Genomic DNA, 11,277 nt, shown 5'->3' on the forward strand with positions numbered 1-11,277 from the left:
AGTTAGTTATACGAATTCAAACATGAAGCTTTAATAAGTTGTACTTACGTACAATCAACTTGTAATCTTGAATTTTAAGTAATACGCATCAATAAACAGTACTTCATGCATAAAAAAAATGGTTTTTAAGAGTTTTTGTCAAATACTTTATAATATACTAGAAGGGTACTCGCACAATGCAGCGAGATATATTTCGATTTTAATGTTTCGTTTTATTCCGTCTCTGTAGATGTTTTACTACGGTGTTTATGTGGTTTTGAGAAATGGATAATGATTTTATTTTTAAATAAGATATAAATTGGAAGATATCATAAAATTTCAAAAATAAATATATCAAATTAACTGTTTAAAAGTTCTGGTTTTTGTGTAAATTCCATTAATTCAATTTTTCTATTATAATTTAATTTAGATTTAATAACGAAGTAATTTATTTTTGATTTAATAATAATTTTTTTATAAAGATAACAATTAATTAATTTGTTAGAACTCTATAATTATCCAAATTATATTTTAGATTTTTTATATTTTAAAATGAGATGTTTATCCTCTATTTGATTTGTAAGAACCCATAATGCAAAATGTAAAAAGTAATGAAAAACAATAAGTGATAAAGAACCAGAAGACCAATGGAGACATCAAGGCAGAATCGACTAAGTCTGGATCGATGGAAAGACTAWCCAGAGCATCGATGGAAAGACCAACCATTGGACCGATGGACGAAGTTCAACCAGCGGACCGATGGATGATGCGATGGAAAGTATTTTCATTGATACGATGGACAGACTAACACTTAGAAGATTTTCTAATTATTCATCCAAGCGTGCAATGAAGACTTGAAGATAAAGATGAAATCTTCACATGAATAATGATAGATGGAGATGACAAATCAACAGCTGGATTTATAGTTTATCTTTTTAATAATGCTTATCCATGTAAAAGATAAATTTTATCTATTAGCTAGACTATTTGCTAGAAAGTAGCAAYAGATAGTTATCTTAGCATTAGCTATCTAGTATAAATAGACGACTAGGTCTATTGTAAATAAGTGCGAGTAATAAAGAAAAACCTTTGAAGCTCAAGTTTGTTCTTGAATGTTCTTATTTTAATCTTGAGTCTTCATAACTTTCTTCGTAAAATCACTATAATTTGGTTATTCATAACTAGATTATTAGTGTTATTGAGAGATCTAGGATCAACATGATTATGTTTATCCACCATTAGTTACAGGAATTCAAACTTGGAGTTTTAATAAGTTGTACTTCTGCATAATTTACTTGTAATCTTGAATTTTAAGTAATAGCATCAATATACAATAATTCATGCATAAAAAATAGTTTTTAAAAGTTTTTGTCAAATGCTTTATAATATAGTATGATTATAGATAACCAAAAAATAGTATCTGTAAGTTCGTTATCAATTATAAATGATTAATTATTATGCTATTGATATGTACTTTGAATTCAATATTGCTAAAGTATGTTATGATTAAGGGGCTGTTTACTTGGCCCTTATTACCTCTTACCCAATAAAAATCTCTTACCATATTAAGAGGTTGGTTGTTTACTTATCCCCTTTTTCATTAAACACGTCTGACCGTTCCTCTTTCTAGACTTGATTCGGTCAGCAACAAAGTCAACGCTGATCATGATCAGCATATCATCTCCTTGATTTTTTCTGATTTTATCCTCACCCCTCCCTATTTCTATTGCCTTCCTCATATCATTAGTCATCGCCTTCCCTACAGTAATTGACCTACAGTAATCGACATCACCTTCTGTCGATTTCATCCCTTGTTGTTGTCGATTCATTCATTGTTGCAATCGATTTCATCTCTTGTTGTTGTCAATTTCATGTATGATTTCATCTATTGTTGCCATCGATTTTATCTATTGTTGCTATCGATTTCATCTCTTGTTGCTATAGATTTCACTTCTACTTTAGAGATAATTAGGTTAAGGTTCAACTTGCTTCTGACTTATCTCTTTTTAACTTTCAAGAGGCCTTGTAAAACCAAAGCAATAATAAATAAAAAAGTGAACTTCATATTTTTGCCTAATCATGGAAATTTCTGTTATATTTCTTACGCTTAAGTTTAATTTCCAGTGATAGTTGTTTGGAACATTTGAAATGAGCTCACCATAAGAATTCACGTTGTCATAAGGATTCACAGAGGCAAAATCAAACTCTGGTTTTTTCCACTTTACTTATATTTATTGTTCAGGTTGTTTGTTGATACAAAATTTCTGATTAATTATAACCTATTTAACTATCAATTATGTTATACTACACAAAGAAAAGATATGTTACATTCGATTTGATGTAAATGGTGTTTGAGAATATTGCACCTTAACTCAAACCATTTAGGTGTTTTAAGGCTTCTTACCCTATCTTTAACTTTGGTTTACCATTTACCCTTCCAGCATGATGTTACTTCTGAAAGTTTCAGGACTGGATTTTGGCCTTCAGTTTGGAAAAATACCATCCCATTAAGTATAGAACACGTGTGACAGCATATATGAACGTTATTCTTTTGACCCCAAAACGACACGCACTTATGATGTCAAATTTAGGCCCATTTACTAAACATTTACCCGAAAACTTAGGGGCTCCTATATATTTCTTGTTAAAAATTCATGCCCCATGTTCTTTGCCTACTATTAACTTGGTCAAGGATTTTTAACAAGAAATTTTAGTCATTGAGGGTGTTGAACTCATGGTTAGGTAGACCCTAATTACCTATTCAACAGCTGCCATTAATAACCTCTTGGGGCTGCAAACCTCCTATATTTCTGATCTTGATAAGCTAATGGCCAATATTACAAAGGAACAGATTAGCACGTGAAGGGGCAGATTGGTTTATACATACTTATAAATCATCTGTAATAATTAAATTATGTTCATGACGATGAAGATTGTTTTAACCAAAAGAAATGCTCAAGTTCATCTGTAATAATTAAAAGAAAGTCATATGACTAACTTTGTTACTGCCATAGATAATTGTAGTAATGTTTGTAAACTTCTTTACTGCTCATGTGATTATTCTACATTGCAAAAGGAAGGGCCCCTAAGACATTTATATTCAGCGTATGAACTTATTTTATGTATAATGGTTAGAGGAAGTTGATGTTGGTTTTGCAATCAATAACATTAATAAACTGAATGTGCATTTAGTGTGTTGGTATTTGATAGTTTCCACTGCAAAAGACACTCTTTGATCCTTAAATTTCTACATTGATTCTTCGATGTAATGAGCTTCACTTGCAAGATATGCATCTTTTAACTAATCATGATATGATGGTTAATGATATGATGGTTAATGTTTTAGATATGACAAATTTTGGCGAATTTTCACAATCAAAAAAGCCTAGAGTTAACTGGAAAAAAGAAAATGTGGTGAATACATTTATCGAGTCTTGTTTGCATGAGATCTCCGTAAATGGATCCATGAAGTATTCATAATTGTTTTCATGAAGTATTGAGAAGAATGATTAAATGTAGATTTCAACACTCTACATGGACTATTCATAATTGTTTTCATGAAGTATTGAGAGGAATGATAGAATTCGTGAGAGAGGTAGTAGGGCCAACATCGATTGACGAAACACCAAACACATAAGAGAGATTTAGGCACCTGAAAGAAATATTTCCGGTATGATTTATGTTATTGACTTGATAATTTCTAAACATTTTTTATATTGTTATACATGTTTCTTATAGTTGATGTTTTTTAAAGAGGGCTATAGGTGCACTAGATGGAACTCTGATACATGCAGTTGTGACTAGTGATCAACAAACAAGATATAGAGGAAGAGGAAGAGGACAATGCTACCAAAATGTTTTAGCCATTTGTGATTTCAATATAATATTCATATTTGTATGGGCTGGATGATACGACATTACACATGATTCTAGAGTTTTGAGGGAAGTTGCATTTAACCCAACTTCAGGATTTTCGTTTTCATCATCAAGTAAGTATCATTTTCTTAACATTACAAGGTTATTATTAATCCATATTTTTTAAATTGTAGGTGTAATTACAGATGAATATTATCTTTGTGATGCCGCATATACTTGTACCCGTGGATTTATGACTCCGTATTGCGATACGATGTATTGGTTAGCATATTTTCGACGTAAACATGCATTAACAAAAGAAGAAATGTTCAATCATACTCATGCACAACTTAGAAATGTAATCGAGCGTGCGTATGGTGTCTTAAAAGCAAGATTTCCAATCTTAAAGCAAATGGCTCCTTATCCTTTTCCAATACAGAAAGATGTGGTGATTGCTTGTTTTGGGATTCATAACTTTATAAGAAAATGCAATATCCAAGACCAATTATTCATGGAACACAATGAGAACACCATGTTTACCATTGCTGAAGAACAACATGAAGGAAGCAATGAAATAGAAGTCGATGAAATGCAGTGGAGTTCTCAAGACAGTGAATATATGACTAGTTTGCGTGATCAGATTGCAGATCAGTTATTGTCTAATATTTCAAATTAAGATTTGTGCGACAATTATTATGTTTAAATTCAATTTATTTTCCTATCTAAATATATTTCAATTATGAAATTTGTATTTTTGTCATGTTAACAATTATTCATACATAATATTTGGTAGATAGTTGCATTGGTTTAAACACTTCATCACATATAGGGTTATAATGGTCATTTTTTATTAGTCATCACCAAATCCAGAATACTTGGTAAACAATTTTTTTTACAAACAACACTTACTCCAGTCAGAGATGCTTACTCTAATCAGACCTCTTATTTCAGATAGCACTTACCAGCTATTGTTGGTAAACAACCCCTAATATGTGTATATAATTAATTGTTATTTTAGTTGTCACAATGATTATTATATCTTATGATTATAGTATTGTGTCGTAAACTCATAAAGAAAACACACACACACACATATATATATATATATATATATATATATATTTGCTGTAACGACCCAATTTTTTTTTATTATATACAAAAGTATATTGTCCTAAGTCTAAACACTCCAATGCAAGGGAAGTTTTCAAGATAATAAAGCTTAATGAAAAATTGTCTAAAAGTTGATCGCTAAAAAAAACTCGAATATCGCTCCTCAACATGTATTTATTCCACGATGACCAGGTTCTAAGCTTTCTCTTTCCCCTTGCTACTACTCCCGAGTAAGTGATGACCTGGTTGCAAAATTATTTAAAGAGATGGGTGAGCCTAGGACTCAGTAAATTCACGAGTTTAATGCTTACACAACGTTATTAAATAGATTTAAAAGAACATCGTAATTTATCATGCATATGATTTAAACAGCATAATTCACAAAGCTAATGGAGTTATGAGAGATGCCTACCTCACACAGCATTACCTGGCAAACTCACATAACATGTCCGCACTTATTGCATAAGCAAGCTCACAAAGTATGCTCGTCTCTATGGAATCATACCGTAGTACATCCCCATTGCCACACAAAAACTAAAACTACATATTATAAAAATATCATATGTTTTATGCATACATTATACGTTGAAAATCTTGAGAAAAACCCAAGTAAAATTTTAACTAAACATGCAACCATTTCTAGAAAAGTCATGTATAACTCACCATACAAGTCGTTGCTTAAACCGATCCTTGAAGTGGCTAGCTCCTCCCCTACAAATCCAAGACCGTACTTTTAAATCTAAGGTAAAATATGGTTCCACTACCTACGATAATCAGAGATGATCGAGTGGTCCCCTTGAAACTATTTATTATTTTCTTAATGATCCAGGTGCCGACGTCCCTAGTTTCGACATGTTTTTAAACTAAACATTAATATATATATATATATATATATATAGAGAGAGAGAGAGAGAGAGAGAGAGAGAAACATTCAAATAAAAACCACCCAATTTATACAAACCGTGAAAACCACATTCAACCAATCATAATTTTTCATTTTGTTTATTTTTTTGTAATTATGAGAGGTTGATTAAGAATTCCATATCGTCAAGTTCAGTGTCATGGGCATATAGATCCAATAAGAATTCCATCCATGAAGCTAAGAGTCAACTCTGAAGACTCAAATAATCAAGTATCAATTCATGACTATGTGAAAGAGTTCACTACTCTTACACTTGAGATCCTGAATCTCTCAGACGACGATGAATTGTTTTATTTCATGGATGGACTCTCTCCATGGGCGAAGATAGATATTTGCGGGGCATGAGACCTTGTCGGTGCAATCGCAGAAGCCGAGCTGATTACTAAGCTTCATGAGAAGCAAGGCATGGAGAAAGGTATGCAGGAAGAGGTGGGGGAGAGAAAAGAACTCAGAAGTCAAAAAATCCCTCTCAGGAGAAGTGGAAGGGAAAAGAGATTGAAGGATCACCGAAGTCGTTGGTGAAATGTTTCCTATGTGACGGCCAGTACCAAGTATGTGAATGGCCGAAGAAGGCTATAGACACGAGAATGGGTTCTTTGAGCTTCTTGAACGTTGTTGAAACGAAGATGGAAACACCAAAGTCAAGACCATACCTACAATTTGTGAACATGAAGATAAGGGGTGTCAGATGTTTAAGCCCTTGTCGACACGAGTGCTACCTACAACTTTATTGCCGAGAGGGACATCAAGAGACTTGGAGTCCTTATAAAGGTGGTCAACTTGAAGGATGAACATATCTGATGACTCGCGAAGGGAGTGAGGATCGAGATCTATAGTTGGAGCGGTACCGTGGCCCTAACCATTATCCCGATGGACGACTTCCAACTCGTTCTTGGGATGAATTTCGTTGATGAGGCATAAGCCTTTCCCATACCTTTCTCTCGTTCACTATGCATTGTAGATGGGGGTCAGACATGCTTGGTGAATACCATTAAACAACACAAGGCCAAGTCAATCTCGACCATGCAACTCAAAAGGAGGCAAGAGGCCTTAACCTCGAGGACGATCGAGAGGAAGAAAAAAGGAACAAGGCCTCGGAACAAAGCATTGCTAAGCAAAAAATCGAGAGTTCAGAGGTCGTAGTATTGAATCGCAAGGGAAAGAGTTTCCAACGAAGACAAACAAGAAGTAGACTTTCGAGGAAAGATGCAACGAAGACACCCAACCAACACACACAACAAGGACGCGACGTCGCAAGAATAGGTAGAGGAGGATGTCACGTCCCGCTAAGAGGTTCAACGGAAATCAAGATCATTCCAAAATAAATCAAAAAAAATGGAGGAACCTTGAAGAAGGAATAAAAAGGATCAAAAGAGTCAAAACATTTCCTAGAAGGATCCATACCTTTCATGGACTTTTGTAACTAGAATCTTTCTTGTAAGTATCGAGTAGAATAGTCTAGATAGAGTTGTAGAGGGATCCATAGAGTAGTATATATAGAGTTAGTCTTTCATTTGTAAAGCACATTCCACTTTCTACACTTTAGTAATAGAAGAATTCTTGTTTGCTCATCTTTATTCGGTATTCTAGGAATTTGGTTGACTTAGTCCAAGAATTAAGGCATCAGACGAGCTTGTGAAGACAAGTCCGTGACAACAAGTTGGCTTGGACATCTAGGGTGCATTTGGCATATTGCTCATTATTTCATGTTTGGCTTGATTTTTATGTGAAACAAAAAGGAAGAGACGAGTTGCACCCCCATCTTATAGAACAAGGTGAAATAAATCTATATTTTACCAATATATCCTCAAAATAAAAACCTAGTTTTATTCAAAAATATCAAATATGCCATCCTATTTACCTTTTATCCATTCTTTAAATGTTATTTATCATATTGTATTATTTTTAATCTTTTATTTTACTGTCCAAAAAAATTATATTTTATAGATTTTCTATATTTTGGTTAATTTATATAATTTATTAAAAGTTAATAACAAAAAATGTAATGTAGAAAATGTATCATGGTTCTAAATAACTCGTTATAGTGTTGAGGCTTGGTTTCGCCGCCACGTTAACCCCTATGACACTCTTAAGGTTTGGCTTCTTTTGTAAAGTGTTATGATGTTTTATGGCATTTTATATGTAAGGCGTAATATATTTTATAGTTTTAAACGTATAACTTGAAAGATAAATGATAAATTTGTATAACATTTAAGACTTAAAAATCATTAAAAAGAAATATAAAATCATAATTAGGTAAGACCATCTTCAATGACGTCACTAAATCTTATACTAAACACTAAATTTGGTGTAAATGACACTATTCATATATCTAATGAGGTCTCTATTTTTCACACTAAATTTTGCACTAGATTTGGTGTAACGCTATTCATTTACATCATTTTTGCATCACTTTTCTCAATTACATTTTTGGTCCCTCAATATTGAGATTTATTATTTTTGTTTCTTAAAGTGTTAAAGTTTTAATAGGTTTTATTTGTTTTATATATATATATATATATAAATTATTTTTATATCACTTTCTTATTTATGTTTTATAATCTTTGGACCATTGGAGATGGAGTAACTTATGTGGTCTCTACAAGTCTTTTCGTTAACCCTTGGGGATGTGGTAATACATCCATAAATTATTCCACGAACGCACTCCCCTTTGGATGCAGGAATAGTGACATCTACTAAATGTCATATCCAAGCCACGTAAATAATATACAACATGATAAAATATTCGATGAAAATAAGCTAATATTAAAAGATGAAAACATAATCAACGAAAACTTAAAAATACATAATACCACCGAAATGCAAATACTAGAAATCTAATAATCTCGTAACTCGCTTCAAAATCCTCCAAGATCATTAAAGATTGGTCCAAATGAAATCGATGTAGGTGGGGTCTATTGATGATGTTGTTGTTGAATCTTTTTCTCTAAAATTCGTGCTCGTTCGGTCTCGACATATGTTCGTATGTTGGGATCATGTATTGAATTCACATCCCTAAACAATACTTTGTTTTCTTCCTTGGTTTGTTGCATGTCCAAAAAAAATTCCCTTTTTGTTGATGCCTTTTTTAGTTCTTCTAAAAGTTGTCCATTTCCTTATTCAATGTTATTGACGATCACTGATACCTGTTCATCTGTTTTTCGTTTCAGCTTTAATTTTTGTCACCTCTATTTGTCGTTGAGATATATAACCACCAATTATGTCGTCACTATCTTCTAAACTTAAAGAGAAAATGAAGACAACCCTGAAGATGCATTTCTAGCATATTGAGGAGTTAGATTTTCAGACTCTGAATATACATATCCAAAACCATCTCGATTTGGTCTTGATATTTGTTTTATACGATATTAACGTATTGGAGTCTTCTCACCTTTTCTCCAATCTTGCTCAAGGTATTGCTCATCCCGCTCGTTACTTCATTCAAGGAAAAGAATATGATATAGGTTATTACTTGGCGGATAGTATATATCCAAAATGGTTCACCTTAGTGCAAACCATTCATCAACCACGCGGTCGAAAAAATAAATATTTCGCTATGCAACAGGAAGCATGTAGAGAAGAGGTAGAGTGCGCATTTGGCGTTCTACAATAACGTTTCATAATTGTAGCAGGACCGACTCTTTTTTGGTAAAGAGGCGTTCTACATATAATGATTACATGTATTATTTTACATAACATGTTAATTGAGAATGAAGGTGATCCCGATGCACCAATTAAAGTTGTAAGAGAAGTGCCACCGATAGAAGTTAAAACTGTAATGGATAATATTAACTAATTTCAACAATTTCTTACTCGTTATAGAAAAATCAAAAACTTTCAAACTTCGAAATACGTTAATTGATCATTTGTGAGAAAAATATAATAATGATAATAATTAAATGCATATGTATTCTATTTTGTATTTGTTTTAATATAACTTTTATTATTTGATGAAAAGTTTTGTTTTTTGTACAATAAAAAATATTTTAGGTTATGATCTAAATAAAAAAAATATGGGTATGAGTTGTAATGTTAATAAATATAAGGATATTATTGAAAATTTAATAAATTAATATAAACAAAAAATATGTTTAGAATATCAGGTTTGATGTAAAAAATAGTGTCATCTATTCGAGAAGATTTACTACTAACACTAAAATTTACACTACTTTATACACTATTTTTGAAATTTTGTGTAAAATATAGTGTGACCTATTGGAGATGCTCTAAATATTGCTCCAATTCATGTACATGGAGAGTTTAACATAAATTCTTTGAACGTTGAAGAAAACATTGAGGAAAGACTTAAAATATTTAATCCCCATTTTTTACTATTGATATCATTTTCTATAAGTTCAAAATATTTGATATAAACATTTTTTTTCTTTCATTTTCAATTCCATAACTTTATATGAGTTTGAGAGAAGTAAATAATAAACTATATAAAAAGATCAAGATATAGAAAATATTATATGTAACATCCCAAAATTTTGAATACTTAAATATAACAAAATTAGTATCCCAAGATCAAACACTTACATTGCAGCGTAAATAAAATCTCTAATCTTACAAATTATATCACCATCAACATTACAATCTTGACGAGCAAACTTTGCTCTATATAACAATGCCTTGATCTGCACATGTCATTCTTTAATGTTAATCCTTATATTTCTCTTTATCCAACTTTTCTTTCCAGTCTAATAGCCGCCTGGGTGAAAAAGTTTTAAAAGAGTTTTGGGTGAGCCTTAGGCCCAGTGAATCCATGGTTTTCATGTATAAACAACAACTTTTACGATAAACAATTTTTACGAATCTTCATAAATTTAGCACGCCTTGTTGAGAATAATATTTTTCACAAAATAAATATATTATAGTGCGTGTCTACATCACAAAGCAACAACGTCATGGGAGATGTCTACCTCACACAACATTACTTGGCGAACTCATACAGCATGTCCGCACTTACGGCTTAGACAAGCTCACAAAGCATGTTCGTCACAAAATCATACCGTAGTACATCCCCATTGACATACAAGTACTTAAAACCCATTATAAAAATATCGAACTTTTCACGCATATGTAGCATAACAAAAATCTCGAGAAACTTCAATCAAGCTTGTGGATAATTATAAATAAGGCAAGCAAACGTTTTAAAAATAAATCACGTATAACTCACAATACATGGCGTAGCCCAATCCGATCTTTGAAGTGGCTAGCGTCTCCCCGATTGGTGCCAAACTAGCTACGATGTAGAGCACCGTCAACTCTCATTACAGCATCCCACCGTCGCCTTTTCTCATAATAGTTCTTCTTCTTGACCCCAAACTACACATAAAGCTACAAACTTTCATTTTATACTAAGCCCCATCGGCAGTTTCACGGAATATGAAACGATAAGCCATGATTAA

Source organism: Cynara cardunculus (genome assembly GCF_001531365.2).
Source record: "Cynara cardunculus var. scolymus isolate 2C chromosome LG 8, CcrdV1, whole genome shotgun sequence".
NCBI classification, from domain to species: Eukaryota; Viridiplantae; Streptophyta; class Magnoliopsida; order Asterales; family Asteraceae; genus Cynara; species Cynara cardunculus.